Raw genomic sequence first — 17,499 nt, forward strand, 5'->3', positions numbered from 1 at the left:
TGAATTCTTCAAAATATTTTAAGTCATTCCACTCCATGCATTGCCAACCCATGAGTTGGGACTGGTTAACTTGACATTCAAAACTGAAGTGATATTCCATATACCATATATTTGTGACTTTTCAACTATTTCTCTATAGTAGCGTAACCTCCTTGTACACATTCCTTGCTCCCATACATAGACATGTTGAGAAGCATTGAGCAAATCTTATCACTATTGCAAATATTGTCAATATATAGCAATATTTGCAATATTTCATGATTTTTCTCCAAGCCAATATCACAATCTTAAAAAATCACAATTTTTTGAAGTTCCTTAAAATATCATGATTTTTTCCTAAATTTGCAAGACAATGGAAAATATCATCAGGCCAGTGATAAAGTACCTAAAAATATCCCAAAATGTGATTTTTTATTTGCTCATTTTCCAAAGGAAAAGTAGGGGATTGAGAGCAAAGGAGCTTACTCATTGTCTTCCATCAATTTTGGGAGGGGTGATCAAGTGTTTTTGTTGCCATTAGTGGATCTATTGTGTAGCAGGGATTTACTCCCATCTCATGTTTTCATATTTCCCAGTACATGTCAAAATTTTAGCTTATATCTAGATTTTTTTAGAACTAAGCAAGGGTTTGCAATGTCCGTTGTTTTTGCCCCTGCTGATTTTTCTTGGGATATTTAATATTTTTGTAGGCTTAATATTTTTAAGCAATCTTTTGTGTTCATTTGCTTTTCTTTTTTTTACCGTAGGTTTGACAAGTGACCTACCAACATGCTGAAGGCTTTGGATCCATTTTTAGCATTTTGATGAACCACTTGACAAGACAAATCACCACATGTTGACTTGCACATTGTCTGGAAAGGGGGTGTATGAATGAATTAGCTACTGGAAATACCATCTTGCAAGAATCATAGCGTATGAGTGGGAATCTGTAGCAAATCAACCCTAGAGATCAAGTATGTTACTCACCAATTGATAAATGAATCCCATAAGAAGAAATTGCAAAAAAAAGAGTTGCAAGAGCCTTGGGAATTGTTGTCATAGAATCTAGCAAGCCTTGTGAGGGGAATCACAAGGAAAGGGCCAAAACCTCTGGCAACAATGAGGAAAGATTGCCACTATCACTTCAACAATCTTCCTCCTATTGTTTAGTGGAATTTCACCATAAGGGAGGCTTCCCTATATTCACCTGTAAGGGTATTCTAATTAGAGGGCTCAAGGTGATATGAATAGGCTAGGGAAGGATACCTTATAGTTGAAATAGGCTCAAATCTTCTTTATGAAGGAACAAGTATTCAAACCCTATACTAGCTAAGGATTACTACAAGTTAGGGTTTATGGATATGAAATAATGAGGAGTATCCAAATATGTAGAAGTCAAATAAAGGATTCCCTTAATGATTAAAGTCAACAAAGAAATAGGGGAACCCTTACATAGGCTTCAAGTTGAAGCTTGGCTAAGGACTAGGGCTTTTGTGAAAATTCGCTTGAAATACAGCAACAGGAAATTATTCTTCTAACTAGTTGATTATTAAGCAGTTTATTTGCTACAACAAACAACGGATAATTCACACTGTAATTTCTTCACAAATAAAACGTTGTGGAAAATAAACTGGACAATGAAACTAAGAAATAATATGCACACACAATAAAATTTGGACAATTAATTTTGGACAAATGTCCCCAGAAAAACCCATTGCGGGAAAACAAGTGCAACAGTTGAGGATTTTATTATTATGCAGCAGTGAAATTTTGAGTACAATAAAATGGATGCCAAATTGGCAATCCTCTCTAAGAGAAATATTGGCAAAAATATCTAAGGGATTTTACCCTCTTCCACAAGCAATCCCGACTCAATCTGTCAACTTGAACCCAGTTATCCAAGCCCTCTTCGCAGGCTTATGTGAACCCTGTAACTTGCATTGCCCAAATTTTCTGCTACTCAAGTCATTCTGCCTACTATTGACTCAGGAGTCAGGAAGTGTCTCTCCTACCCTCTAGGAAATCTTCTCGAACTTTGGAATCTGAAACGACCTCCCCCCCAGACAATCGAGTTTCTCTACTGAAGCGACTACGCTGTCCTTGCGCAACTTCTTGGAGAAATAATTCAACCTCCTCTCACTGACTCACCAGAACTGGAAATCTTCCTTCGGCCTCAATGTCTCTGCCCCTCACTGTCTCTGCATCCCCTCTCTGGCTCGAACTTCTCTCTATTGAATCACTGCAACTTGGAAACTCAATCTCTACCGAGGAATTCGACCTCAAGTGTGTTCTTCTCCAACACCATCGACCTCTTATAATCTCTAGTTGGACAACCAACGACCACGATTAAATCCTCATCGATGGCTGAGATCATCTCTAAGTCGATCCATGTGAGTTTCTAGAGAATTATCACCTTTCTTAATTAATTCCTATTATCCCTAAGTTAGGCTTAGGCATTTTTTAATTATCTATCAATTAATTTAATTGAGTTGTCTTTAGGTGGAATTTTCAAAAACGATTTCTGGGTTCTGGAGATCTCATGTGTTTTAGCCTCTCCACAAAGTTTGAGACTAGAACACCATCTGATGCTCAAAAACTAATACTCCCTCTTACTGAGGAGGTGTTCTCTCCCGTAACATCCTCCATACTTATTGTTGATGACTGACATCTGTGACTACTGCCACTACCCACCAACAATTGCGCAAGTTTGATTCATCTGCCACTCTGTAGTTGAATCACCCTGCATCTGCACTATTGTTGACACTGCACTGTACAACCTGTATTGTTGCCCACTCTGCTACTACATTGCATCTGATCTCATGTTGTTGTTGTTGCAACTACTGCAACTGAGAACACTGAATACTGAGTCCCTGCTACTGAAACAGTTCTCCACTATACCCATCTTCTCACTAAAATAGACGAACTTTTCATGAGTATATCTGCAACCTACGCTTCTGTGGGAACATATTGTAGCTGGACCGCTCCATGTTGCACATCGTCTTTGATGAAATGACATCGAATATATGTGTTTCGGCATGTCATGAAACACTGGATTTTCAAAGAGCTTGATGCAAATTTGATTTTCACAGTAGACACTGATCGCCTCCATCCTCTGCCTGAACAAGATCACCAACAGCTTCCAAATCCATATAGCTTTGCACATGGTTGTGCTAGCTGCCATATACTTTGCTTCTACAGAGCTCAGTGCTATTGACTTCTGCTTCCTGCTACACCAAGAAACCATCCCTGATCCAACATTGAAGCAGTACCCAAATGTATTTTTCCTGTCCACTGAATTGCCTGCCTAATCTGCATCTATGAACCCACATAGTCTAACATCATCCCCCTCGAGTATATTTTAGCCCATACTCTATTGTGTCACGCAAATACCTCAGAATGTGCCTCGATACTATCCAATGCACTATCTTCGGTTCCACCACAAACTGATTGAGAGTGTTGATCGTGAAGTAGATATTTGGCCTAGTGTTGACCAGATACATGAGAGAACCGATAAGTTATCTATACAAAGTGCGGTCAACATCCTTGTCCTCTGATGTGTCTATCTTCCTCTAGTTGGTGATCATGGGAGTAGACATGGGTTTACAACCCTGCATTCTGAATCTTTTCAGAATCTTTGTAGCATATCTCCCTTGGCTAAGAAAGATCTCCCCATCCTTTTGCCACACTTCCAAACCTAGGAAATAGTGCATCAACCCCAAATCCTTCATGTCAAACTCTATTGCTAGGTTCCTCTTGCAGTTTTCTATGAGCCTTGATGACCCTGTCAAGAATAGGTCATCCACATACAACACTAGGATGAGTGGCTCATCCTCTACCATCAAGTAGTAAAGGTTGGGATTTGCGTCACTCTTGACGAATACCATCTGTTGCAAGTAGTTGTCAATATGACCATATGATGCCCTGGGAGCCTGCTTGAGCCCGTATAGAGCTTTCTTCAGCCTACACACGTGTGCACCTCTCATGTGTCTCGAAGCCCTCTGGTTGTTCTATGTACACCTCCTCCTCTATCGCCCCATTCAAGAATGTTGTCTTGACATCCATCTGGTGAATCTGCCATACCATCTGTGCTATTAGAGATATCATTGACCAAATAGAAGTGTATCTAGCAACTGTGGCGAAGGTCTCCTTGTAATTTATACCTTCCTTTTGCGCATAACCCATTGCCATGAATGTAGCCTTGTACTTGTCCACAATGTCATCTACAACATACTTGATCTTGTAGATCCATCGAAGGCCCACAATTTTGTTGATTTCTAGTAGCATCGGATGTGCTCTAAGTCTCAAAATTTGCAGGAAGGTTTAAACCCATGCATTCTCCAGTACCCAAAAATTGTTTTGGGAAATTCCACCCAGAGACAGTTTTATTAAAATAATTAATTGTTTTTAATGGGACCCTAAGTCTAAACTTAGGAAATTAAAATAATTAATGGGTATTAATCTAAACTGTGGGTGTAACTTCTAGAAGAAGATGAGGATCAAGCCAAAATGATCTAAGCCATTGATTAGAAGTTAGTCTAGGCCGTTGGTTGTCCAACAGAAAATATAAGAAGAGGCTTGAGGGGCACTTGGAGAACACACGAAGGGGAGATCAGAGGTTCGATTTTCTAAGGAAGAGCAGCTGCTGGAGAGATTTTCAATAGTGATCTTTTGCAGTGAGGGGCAAGGATAGTATCTGAAGGGAAATCTTTCTTGGTTGGAGAATACTCAGCAAAAAAGAGAGAGAGAGATCCAACAAAGGTAGTGTAGAGCCAGAGAGGCTGATGCAAAGCCACACAGGGCCACACAGAGGCAGCGCAGAAGCTAAGAGGGAATTCGAAAATTTGCTGAAGGAATCGATTGCAGAAGTCGGGGTGTGAGACCGAGAGGTGCAAATCGAAGTTCCTGGGCAGCAAATCGGTCAACTAAAGGGGTGACATTGTCCCTAGAGGGTGTGACACTACGCTGATGTAGAGGCAACCAGGGGCAGTTCTTTCGGTGGTTGGATCAACCAGGATTTCCAGTGATAGTGTGAGGTAACCTCACTTATCTCTCTGTCAGCGATATTCTTTGTAACTAGATTGCCAGGAAGGCATCAAAAGAATGTATTCAGAAATTACTACTGCATAATAATAAAACCCTCAGAGCTCCTACACTGGTTTTCCCGCATTGGGTTTTTCTAGGGACATTTGTCCAAAAATAACTGTGTAGATGTGTTGTGTATTTTTTTCTTGTTTAGTTTCTTGTTTCCTTATTTTATTTAAATGGTGAAGGCTATATTGTATTAGTTTCAGTGTTTATTGTAAGAAACAATAAATAATTTTGTTTGTTAATCAACAAATAGAAGAAACATAATCAGTTGCTACAATAGAAATTTGGGCATCCAAATTTTCACATGGTATCGGAGCTGCAAGTGAAACAAGAGAGCAATGTCAGAAAAGCCCAGCGCTGAAGGAGGAAGGGAGTTCGAAATTCCTGCAGAGGCAACAATTCGAATCCCTAGAGGGATTGCGCAGTTCAATCCAAGAGGGCAAGATTTTTGTGGTAAATCTCTCTCTGAGTGAGTCAACGAAGAGGAAGGATTTCCATATCGAAATCTATCAGCGACAAAGGGAGCAGCGTAGCAAAAGCTTCAACGAAGGGGGTTTTCTTGTGTGATGCAGTTTTCTGCAGGCAGTGTGGGCAAAAAGACGTCAGAAAGAAGAGGAGACACACTAAGGGAATTTCTTCCTTAGAGAATTCCTAGCCAGGGAATTCGAATTCTCATTTGCTGAGCAGCAGTAAGAGAGAGGACATTCGACTTTTTCGATTGGCAGAGATGGCAACCAGTGGATTGAGAGATCAAGATAGGTTGGATGGTTCATCCAACTATGTGATCTAGAAGGCAAGGATGTCGTGCCTTCTGGATGAGCATTTTCTCAAGATCTACGTTGACAGTGTGGTAGCTGAGCCCGCAGATCCAGATCCGCTCAAGAAGTACAAGGGAGAAATGGCAAAGACAAAGAGAATGATCCTCGACAGAGTGAAGGATCATATAGTCTGTCACATCGTTGGCATAGACACTGCCAAGGAGATGTGGGATGCATTGTCAACGCTGTATCAAGGATCTTCCAAGCAGCGAAAGATGTACTTAGAGAAAAAGATGAGATCTCTGCAAATACAGAAGGCAGAACGCATTGATTTGTTCCCCACTAAGCTTCAGGAGACCCGAGATGAGCTGGCAATTGTGGGGTCAACACCTCAAGGTTTTGAGATGGTAAGACTGGCCCTAAATTCAGTGTTTGAGGAGTGGCAAGTCTTTGTCCAGAGCATCCTGGGCAGGGAAACTTTGCCAAACTGGGATGAAATGTGGGCGACTATTAAGCAAGAGGAACTGAGGAGAGACTTGATCAAGTGTAAACTTGACGGAAGTAGCAGCAATGGGTCGAAGCCCAAGGAGGAGGAAGAGAATGCAACCCTCTCATCCAAGGGGCAGCAAGAGTAACAGAAGAAGAAGAAAGATGTTTCGAAGATCAAATGCTTCAATTGTGGTGAATTCGGTCACTACACAACATAGTGTCGTCTCGGGAAGAAGGACAAACATGAGAAGCATAATCCAAAGGTTGCAGCCACGAAGATCGAGGAGTTTGCCATGATAGCCCAGGCATCTCTAGGAAGGAGGTGGGGTGATTTAGAGCTGTAGTTCGAAAGGACTGCTATTGGGCAAGATCCTTGAGGAGTCGACCTCTCGGATCAATTCCTTGCTATGGGAACCCAGATTAAAAGTAGCAGGATGGACCAGTGTCAATTGGTGCAGAGGAGTGTCAGTTGCAGTGGCTAGGAGCACCAGAGACTGAGTAGCGCAGAGCTAGAGTTGGCAGCAGTGCAGTTGGCACAGAGTAGAGGTCAGCAGCAGCGTAGCAACTTCAGAGGATCAACGCAGAGACTAGCAACAGCCAGAACTCCAGCAACGAGATGCATCATACTGAACACTAATTCAGTAATTTGGGATGCTTTTCCATTGTTGATGCAGTAGTAGCAGCAATTGGAGAAGGTTGCAGTGCAGATGCAGTATTGGCAGTGGCAGTGCCAGCAGCAGCACAGATGCAAAATTAAGAGGGAGTTGCAATACAGATGCAGCATTGACAGTGGCAGGGTAAGCAATAGTATAGGTGCAACATTTACGCAGTAGTTGGTGGACAGGAGGTCAGGCATCAACAGCACAGAAGGAGATGTTACAGAACAGAGTGATGCTTCATCAAGGTGCGTTGCTAGAGTGCATTCCTCACCAAGAGGGAGTGTTGATATCTGGTAGCATTAGATGTGCTCTAAGTCTCAAAATTTGTAGGGAGGCTTAGACACATGCATTCTCCAATACCCAGAAATCGTTTTGGGAAATTCCACTCGGAGATAGTTTTATTAAAATAAATAATTATTTTTAATGAGACCCTAAGTCTAAACATAGGGAATTAAAATAATTAATGGGTATTAATCTAAACTGTGGGTGTAACTTCTAAAAGAAGACGAGGATCGAGCCAAAATGATCTAAACCATTGATTAGAAGTTAATTTGGGTCGTTGGTTGTCCAACAAAAACATATAAGAAGAGGCTTGAAGGGCACTTGGAGAACACACAGAGGTGAGATTAGAAGTTTGATTTTTTGAAGAAGAGCAGCTGCCGAAGAGATTTTCGATAGTGATCTTTTGCAGTGAGGGGCAAGGATAGTATCCAGAGGGAAATCTTTCTCGGTCAGAGAATACTCAACAGAGAAGAGGGAGAGAGATCCAACAGAGGCAGTGCAAAGCTAGAGAGGTTGACGCAGAGCCACGTAGAGGTAGCGCAAAAGCCAAGAGGGAATCCGAAAATTTGCTGAAGGAATCGATTGCAGAAGCCGAAAGTCGGGGTGTGAGACCTGGAGGTGCAAATCAAAGTCCCTAGGCAGTAAATCAATTAGCTGAAGGGGTGACGCTATCCCCAGAGGGTGTGACACTGGGTTGACACAGTGACTGCGTAGAGGCAGTAGATTTAATGGATGGATCAACCAGGATTTCCAGTGATAGTGTGAGGTATATTTCACTCATCTCTCTGTCAGTGATATTCTCTGTAACTCGATTGCCGGGAAGGCATCCAGAGATTGTATTCAGAAATTATTACTGCATAATAATAAAACCCTCAGAGTTGCTACACCGATTTTCCCGCATTGGGTTTTTTTCGGGACATTTGTCCAAAAATAACTGTGTAGATGTGTTGTGTATTTCTTTCTTGTTCAGTTTCTTGTTTCCACATTTTATTTAAATGGTGAAGGCTGCAGTGTATTAGTTTCAGTGTTTACTGTAGGAAACAGTAAATTATTTTGTTCAGTAATCAACAAATAGAAGAAACATAATTAGTTACTGTAGTAGAAATTTTGGCTTCCAAATTTTCACAAATTGACCTACTCTCAAGCCTTGGCAATACCTCCCAAATATCATTAGTCATGATAGAACTAGACTCTTCTACCATGGCATCTATCGGCACCTGATGTTGTGCGGCCTCCTAATAGCTGGAAGCACTGTTGATAATATCGGCGATATTCGAAAATATCGCGATATTTTCGGCAAAACGATATATCACCGAGAAAATATCGTGATATTTTTTGTTTTGAAAATATCGCGCAAATATCGGCAAAATATCGCGATATTTTGAAAATATCGGCAAAATATCGGCTACACTTGTCGATATTGCCGATAAGATATTTTCTGGACCCTTGCCGATATTTTGCCGATACCGATATTTTCAACACTGGCTGGAAGGTCCTTCAACTTGTGCCACCAATGCTTGGTACTTGTCTGGTTGTCTGCGTTCTCTCTTGTTCATCCTAGGAGCTCCAATAAATTCGTCTGCATCTCTCAATCTTTGATGAACTTCCTAGCTGGTTCGACCACTAGTGGTGGGAGGCTCAACCAACTCTTCCTCCTGCCTCTACTGCTCCATCTGCTACTCACTAGATCTCATGCACCTGACAATATGTTGGTACTAGTAATAGTACTAGATCCTTGTGACTGTCCTTGCGGCAGTCCTAGTGGTGGCCCCTGTGGTTGTCCCTACTGCTGGACCAATGGAGCTTTTGCTGGCTCACTCTAATCACCTGTTGGCATCTCACAAGATTTCTGAAGCCTTTATTGTCCATAAACTTCACGTCCTGTCTCACTATGATCTTCCTACTGCTAGGAACATAGATCTTGTATGCCTTGGAGGTTTCATTATACCCAACGAAATATCCTCTCTTTACAGTTTGATCCAACATGGTGTGCTTCTCATATGGTACATGGCAATATGTAATGACCAAAAGTCGTATACACAGCAGAAATATTCAAAATACTTAGAAGACAAATACATCCATCGTAGGACAATAATTGTAAATTGTATATTGTATAAAGAATTGATGTAGGATGCGTACAAATGAGAATGAGGGTCGTGTATATATAGCCAGGTAAGTACCCTTTCACGAATAGGCATGTTCTGTAGAGACATTCCTCTTTGTTTAACTAATTATTATTTATTACACATTATTATGATTATTATTTATTATCTATTTTTACATCATTTATGTTCATAACATTGCCTTCCTCTTCAAAAAGCTCTCTCCTCAAAGCTTGTTGATTAATGGACTTGATCTATTTTTTTGCTACGAATGTCTTCTCGCCTCAGGAAAGTCATTTTTGTCAGTACAAGTTGATATGATCCTTGGAGTGACATATAAAATTGTCGCACAGAGGACAGATCTAACCATCCTAAATTAACCTTATGTGGAATCTTCTAATCACTGCAATTTTGTGGTGAATAGTTATCGTAGGGCTGGACTTTACAAACTTCAGTATTCTTTGGAACATACATTTGTTGCTTGTGTTCTGAATGATATTGGTACGTAGATTGATTAGAAAGTCTTCTCTTGTGATTCAGATGTCGATAAATAGTTCTTCTGGTTGGACTTTCCTTTATCATTTTGGTATGTTCCTAATTTTCTTTACGTCTTGCCATTGTTGAGCTATCATCATTATTTGGAATTTCCATTGTTTGAACTACAACATCTGCATAAGTTTTAACTTTCTTTGGTTTCTCATCTTCTTGAGTTATGATATTGATGGAATCGTTATTTGTTCCTTTATTTTCAACTTGAACTATTACATTTGACGACTTCAATACTTCTTTTGTGAAAAATTCTTCTAATTTGTTGTTTAATGATTTTTTATCATTTTTAAGTTTTTTAATTTGAGTGAGTTAACTCTGATTATGATTTTTGAGATGTAAGAGTTCCTCATTTTCTGAGTCAACCTTATTTTGGCTTTCAATCTTCTTATCTTTTAAAAACTTGATTTGTTCTAATAATTTTTTTTTTAAGGTTCTTTAAGTGTAAATCTTCCTCTTCTTTTTCTAATAAACTTTCGTTGAGCTTCTCGTCAATTTTTTTTTCTTGTTCTAACTTTTTCTTCTTAGTTTTACACTTTTTGACTTGTGCAAGTAGTTTTTGGATATGATATTTTAAATGAGAATTTTCATCTTTTTTATTGGATATGGCCTTATCAAGCTCTTTTTACTTTTCCAATATTGAGTTTTGATTCTTTTGAAGTATTAATTTCGTAACATCTTGAAAGTCTTCTGATGAGGACATTATCGATTTTGACTTCATTGTAATGTCCCGAAATGTGACCATCTTGTTGGAAATACTGAGAGGGGGGCTGAATCAGTATTCCTTAGCAATTAGCACGTTTAAATCTTTTCAGAGCATTAGTTAATCTTCAATTATTATTAATGCATATGCAGTTATAACATTGAAATAAAAGAACACAGTAGACACAAGAATTTTAGGTGGCAAACCTCCTCCGGGTGAAAAACCACCGAACGCTTTTCTAATAAATTCTTTAATCTTCAGCCCCAATTGAAATGAAAGCAACAATTTCCTAGAATTCTAGAAAAGCATTCTTCTCTAGCTCCCACTGGAAGGACGCCCCAACGCCCTGGTTTCTTCAGTAGTCAATTGAATGGATGCCCCAACATCCTAGACTAACCTACCACCCTGAAGTGTTCACGGGCCCAACCTATAGCCGACTTCATACACCAGCCTAGCACCTCCTTGCCACCCTATAATGACTGAAATGAGACAAGAGTGTGGATTCCTGTACCAGGGACAACGATCCACGATACAATATGATTTACAATGATTTTGACCGAACACCCAATCACACTATGACTTGCAACCCAACCATGACATCATCCCAACAGAGACTCCTATACCTCCCAATAATGCCTTTTCGACTCTAGGCAAATTGACTCTTTTACAATAATGACTCTTCCAATGATGACACTTTTACAAATGACTCTTTTACAACTTTACAATGATGACTCTTGGCCTTGACACTTCTTCACAATATACAGATGGTTGTCATGTCTTCAAAGGATGTCCCGCTGCAATGCTTCCTTTGATTTGATACTTCTGCTCTTGAATTCTTGCTTGAAGTTGTACTTGAATCTTCTTCTACCTACATGCAAAATTTTTCTGGCGAAACCAATCCCAAAACAAAACAAAATATCGTTCATATAGGCCTGGACTCTATGCAAGACTATATCCAAAACTAACCTAAAGATATATGCAATAAAAACTGATGACAGACCCCAGACTTGTGATGGACCAAGTTCTAAGTACAACAACAGAGACCATTCTATTAACTATGAAAAGACAAGTAACATGAACTTACAACATCATATAGATTTAGCAGACTTGGTGTAGCATCAAGAATATGTAGCATCAAATGTGTAGTATCAAGAATAGGATATCCAAAATGTCGTATCAAAAATAACTACGACATATAGAGACATAGAGATATAACCGAGACCCTGTATGTACTTACGTTGTCCTGCAAAAACATATGTCAATGATGATACTCATATTTCAAATGTAAACACTAATCATACATACCTTGTTGTAGGAGACTTACCCTTGACTGTTGATGTGTGGTCCTTTCTACAGTGATCCTTGAATGCATGCTTTTTCTTGCCTTCTAGGAGCTCGATATTGAATATGTTGTATCTATGTAACTTCAGATCTCTAGGGTTTGACATTTCGTCCTGTGGTAGCCCTCTAAGTCCTCTTTCCAACCCCATAGGTCTGATCAAGAGTGGATTCTTCAAGAAAAAGTTATGCCCAATCTCCCACGATGACCTGATTATAGACTGGTTCAGTAAAGCAAACTTGTCCGAAGTGCCACATGTCACTGTTGTGACCTTTGGCCCTGAAAACGCTACTCAACAAACTACAGTCCGTCCTCTTTCTGTGACTATTTACAAAATTTGAATCCAATGTTCAGAGAGAAAGTTATGACGATTTTCCCAACGTCACCTGTTTGACATGGAATTCGGGAGCCTGCAAAAACCCTAACTTCCTTAGATCATATGTTTGAAAATATAGCGAACCAAGCTCTGAAATTCGATCACGAGGTTCATCAAGATTTCAGATCAAATGGGTTTTAATTTCAGCTTTTGAAGCTTAGCAGAAAAAAAGTTATAGCGAAAATTCCATGATGGCCTATTTGAAGCCAGAAAATCCCTACTAGAGGAGGGATATGAGGGTCATTCTTTATATGAATGTCTTGAGTTGAGAGGGTCCTCAAAAAGTGAACGTTGGAGGGATTTTAGAAGCAAAAAAAACATTATTAATTATTGTCTATTCAATGACCACAACCAATTATGAGTGCCATACCACAACCCCATAGGGTTTTAGCCTACTAATTGGGGTTACTATCTTCAAATGCAAATAATTCTCAAACTGTGAAGAACTGGGAGGCATACCATAGATCAACGGAAACATCTCGATGAGTAGAATCCATCAAGCAAATCTTTGACGCAAAATAATATGAGTTGTCAAGTCAAAATGCCCTTGCAAGATCGGGGTAGCCCCTAGTGCTGCTTGGCTTGACATCAATGACAACCATTGATCAACAATCTCCCCCTTTGGCATTGATGGCAACACAAGTATTCCCCCTACGATCATGACACCTCTTCCTACTGCCTTCTCTCCCACTTTGTCATCAATGGGAAAGGGTAGCTCCCCCTGCGATCATGACACCTCTTCCTATTGCCTTCTCTCCCCCTTTGTCATCAATGGCAAAGGGTAAATCCCCCTGACAAACAACCATCCTGCAGACTTGTACACACCTCCACTCCCCCTTTCTACTCGAGTAGATAAGAGAAAGAATCTAATGAAAACTTGGGAGAATCCCAAGCTTTTGGTGAAGATACTAAAATGCTTCACAAGGTAATGGTTTGGTAAAGATCTCAGCAATTTGTTCCTTTATGCCAACATATTCAAGCTTGATATTCTTTTCAGCGACCTGCTCTCTAACGAAATGATATTTAATCAGAATGTGCTTCATTTTGAATGCATCACAGGATTCTTGGAGATACTGATGACTTTGGTGTTATCGTAAAAGATGGGAATAGGCTCATCGAACTTGACTTGCAGATCTTGCAAAGTTTTCTTCATCCAAAGAACTTGAGTACAATAAGCTGTTGTCGCGACATATTCTGCTTCTGTTGTGGATAACGAGATTGAAGACTGCTTTTTACTTAACCATGAAACAAGACAACCACATAGATAAAATGTTGCTCCACTGGTACTCTTACGATCATCAACACTTCCTGCCTAATCTGCATCTGTATAAGCTTGGATGACCAGATCATTTTCTTTGGGATACCATAGAACATTTTCTGATGTGCCCTTAAGATACCAAAGAATTCTTTTGACGACAATAATATGAGATTCTTTTGGTGCTGCTTGGAATCTTGCTACTTGTCCAACTACCTACATCACATCAGGCCGGGAGGCTGTCACATATAAGAGACTACCAATCATGGATCTATACAACCTTTGGTCCACATCCTTTGATGAATTTTCTAAGTTTAACTTGCAACATGTTACCATGGGGGTAAGGACTAGCTTGCAATCTTCCATCTGGAATTTCTTGAGCATTTCTTTGATGTACTTGGTTTGATATATGAATATTCCTTTATCCTGCTGAGAAATCTAAAGCCCAAAAGAATATTTCAATTCGCCAATCATAGACATTTCAAACTCACTTTGCATTTTTGTGGCAAAGTCTTTACTTAATCTGTCATCACTGCTTCCAAAGATTATATCATCCACATATACTTCGATAATTGTTAGGTTATCTCGATCCACTTTCACATAAATATTATTGTCAGCGCTTCCTTTCTTGAATCCCTGTTGATGTAGATATCCGTCAAGACGAGCATACCAAGCCCTAGTAGCTTGCCTGAGACCATATAGTGCCTTCTTTAATCTGCAAACGTAGTTTTCTTTGTCAGTGAGCAGAAAACCTTCGGGTTATTCAATGCAAAATTCTTCCAATTCACCATTTAGAAAGGTTGACTTAACATCCATTTGGTAGACCTTGATTTTTCTCGAGCATGCATATGCGAGAAACATCCTGATAGCTTCCATTCTGGCAACAAGAGCAAATGTTTCTTCAAAATCGATTCCTTCAACCTGTGCATATCCTTTGCAGACTAATCTTTCCTTGTTCCTGGTAACCTGTAATCCTTCAACTGTTTTGCTCCCCCTGAACCTGTAATGAAACTGCCATCTTGTTCAAACTACCTTCCTGTCAATCGTAAACTTGTGCCATATACTGCTGCATAGACTCCTCCTCTACAAACATTAAGGAGTCAACAAGCCAAATTGTTCAAAATAATGAGTCACCTAACGAACCATCTTGACTTGAGTCATTATCTGAAGCAACTGCTAATTCCTCATGACCTTTTGCTTTTACAAATCCTGAAAGCATAACTGCTAAAACCTTGTTATCTGCTTTGTCTTCCTGTACCTACTTCCTTTTCCAGACTGTCTTATTCCTGCAATCTCGAGCCATGTGCCCATAGTTATTACACTTGAAGAATTCAATGTTGTCCATAGGTGATTCCATCTGATATCTACAATTACGAGCTCTATGGCCATAGTTATGGAATTTGAAACATTCAATGTTTTGCCCATCTAGCACGTATTCTCTTCTAACAAAATCATCGTGGAACCTGTCTCGTGATCTTGCAAACTTGCTTCTACGGTTTTGCAGATAATGATTGTACCTGTCAAAAACTTCACAATCCCTAGCCATATGTCCATAGTTAGCACATAAAAAGCAATAACGATTAAATAAACGAACATACCTAGAAGATTTTTCATTCTTCTTTGGAGGCAGTGTTATAAATTGTTGTGGTCCTTTGTTCTTGATTGATTTGGTCTTGTTCTTTGGAGTTGCAACATTCTTCTTTTGCTTTTCACTTTGATCAACTTCCTTCATAGAATCATCCTTCAAAGATTTGGAGCTTGTACCTTCACCAACTAGAGCTTTACCATCTTTAATTGCCTTCATTTTTGCTTCTTCATCTGTCTTATCTTGTAGGTGTTCTTTTTGCGATCCCTTGAGTTTGTTGATCTCATCACGGGTTACATCAAGTTGTTCTTTCTTTTGAGCAATATCTTCTTCAAACCATCTTTTCAAGATATTCCTTCTTCTTTCTGCCTCCTCAACCTACAACTTGAAAAGAGTGGTCTTCTCTTATTCTCTGTTGAGAACCTACATCTGTTCCTTCTACTTCTCATTTTCAATCCTGAGCCTACTTATTTCTACTAAAGATGTTTCTAATTCCTTTTGCTTTTGGTCAACAACAGATATGTATCTTTGATCAGATTCCTTCCTTTCAATTTTTTTCCTGCATTTTTTGTGTGATCCTGCTAATCTCTGCAAACGTTGCGTCGAGTTCTTGTTGCTTCTGTTGGACTTCTCTCTTGAGGTCTCGTGTCGATGTGTGTTGATTTGTGGTAGCATCGGATGTGCTCTAGCCATGAAAATTGGTGGAGAGGCTAAGGCACATAAAATCTCCAAGATGTTCGAATTTCTAAGTCTAACCCGTTAGAAACCCTTCATGTACTTTCTGATTTATTCCTACCTACTTGTTCTCTTAATTAACAAGTTATTTACCATGTAAATATTGGAAATAAATACAAGTACATGCTCAACACATTATAAATCATCAATTGAAGGAAACAAAACAAGCACATAAGTGACACCGTTGTTTTTGGACCAATGTCCCCGGAAAAACTCAATGTGGGAAAACCAGTGCAGCTATCTGAGGGTTTTATTATTATGCAGTTTCTAAATAAAATCTGGGTGCCAAAACCGGCTCACCCAACAAAGAATAATCTTGGAAGTAGTACCTCTCCTTTAGAGATAGATGTTTCGAATAAACACTCCGGCAGCTCCTCAGCTCCAATCGCCCCACGAAAAACCACAACGTCAGCCTCTAGGGACTGTGTTAGCCTCTTCTGTGCTCTACGTCAGCTTTCCCGATAGTTCCGGCAGTTTCGGTTGTTCTTGGCAGTTCCGGCTTCTGCCCTCTGCGTCAGCTTTCCCAGTTGTTCTGGCAATTCCCGGCAGATCTGGCTGTTCCCGGTAGTTCCGTCTTCTGCCCTCTGCGTCAGCTTTCCTGACTGTTCCGGCAGTTCCCCGCAGTTCCAGCTTTTGCCCTCTGCGTTAGCTTTCCGAGCTGTTCCGGCAGTTCCCAATAGTTTCCACTGTTCCCGACAGTTCCGGCTTCTACCCTCTGCGTCAGCTTTCCCGATTGTTGCGTTGATCCTCTCTGCGCTATCTTTGCCTCTCTGCTTCTATATTCACTGCCCCTCAGCTGCAACTCTGATCACTCTCTCAACTTTCTCAGCTTACCCAACCCCAGAAAGTTGAAATCTTGATCTCTTGGTGTGTTCTCCAAGTGACCCTCAAGCCTCCTCTTATACTTTTCTCGTTGACAAATCAACGGCCGAGATTAAGTCCCTAATCAACGGCTAAGATTAGATTTGGCTTGATCAATGACTTTTTGACCATTCTAACACATTTTTATATTAATTCACATTAATATTTTAATTTCCCTAAGTTTAGACTTAGGGACTCCATTAAAAATATTAATTATTTTAATATTTCCCAAACTATTTAAAATCTGCCCAAACCCTTTCTAGGTATTGGAGATCTCATGTGCCTTAGTCTCTCCACCAAATTTCGTGGCTAGAGCACATACGATGCTACCCCAAATCAACACAAGACCCAAAAATGGTTCGAGGAAATTCCACCCGATTGGAGAGATATTAAAATGATTAATATTTTTAATTTAGACTTAGGAAAATTAAAATATTAATGGGTATTAATATTAAACTAGGCGAGAAGTCCGCAAGGGGTAGCTCGAATGGCAATGGCCGTGGAAATAAAGTCTCACCGAACCAGAGATCTTGGGTTCAATTCTTGTGCTACCCTCCCTGGAAATGGGGTGAATAACGGACATGTAAAAACCTGAAAATGAGAGAGACCTACCTAAGCTTACAAAAAAAAAAATATAAAGCTAGGTGAGAATGTTCTAAATGACATGGATCAAGCCAAATCTAATCTTAGTCATTGATTAAGGACTTAATCTCGGCCATTGAAGACTCAACGGGAAAAGTAT

At 39.8% G+C, this 17,499-nt stretch overlaps 1 protein-coding gene across 1 annotated transcript in view; it reads left to right on the forward strand.

Annotated features, from left to right (window-relative positions):
* LOC149225397 (protein MICRORCHIDIA 5-like) overlaps nt 1–17,499 on the forward strand; it is a 165,056-nt gene that overhangs the window by 95,517 nt on the left and 52,040 nt on the right. The gene's annotated exons all lie outside the window — the stretch shown is intronic.

Source organism: Pinus tabuliformis, chromosome J (assembly GCF_031772625.1).
Source record: "Pinus tabuliformis cultivar Carrire ecotype Pingquan chromosome J, CPIR1, whole genome shotgun sequence".
In the NCBI taxonomy this organism is placed as follows: Eukaryota; Viridiplantae; Streptophyta; class Pinopsida; order Pinales; family Pinaceae; genus Pinus; species Pinus tabuliformis.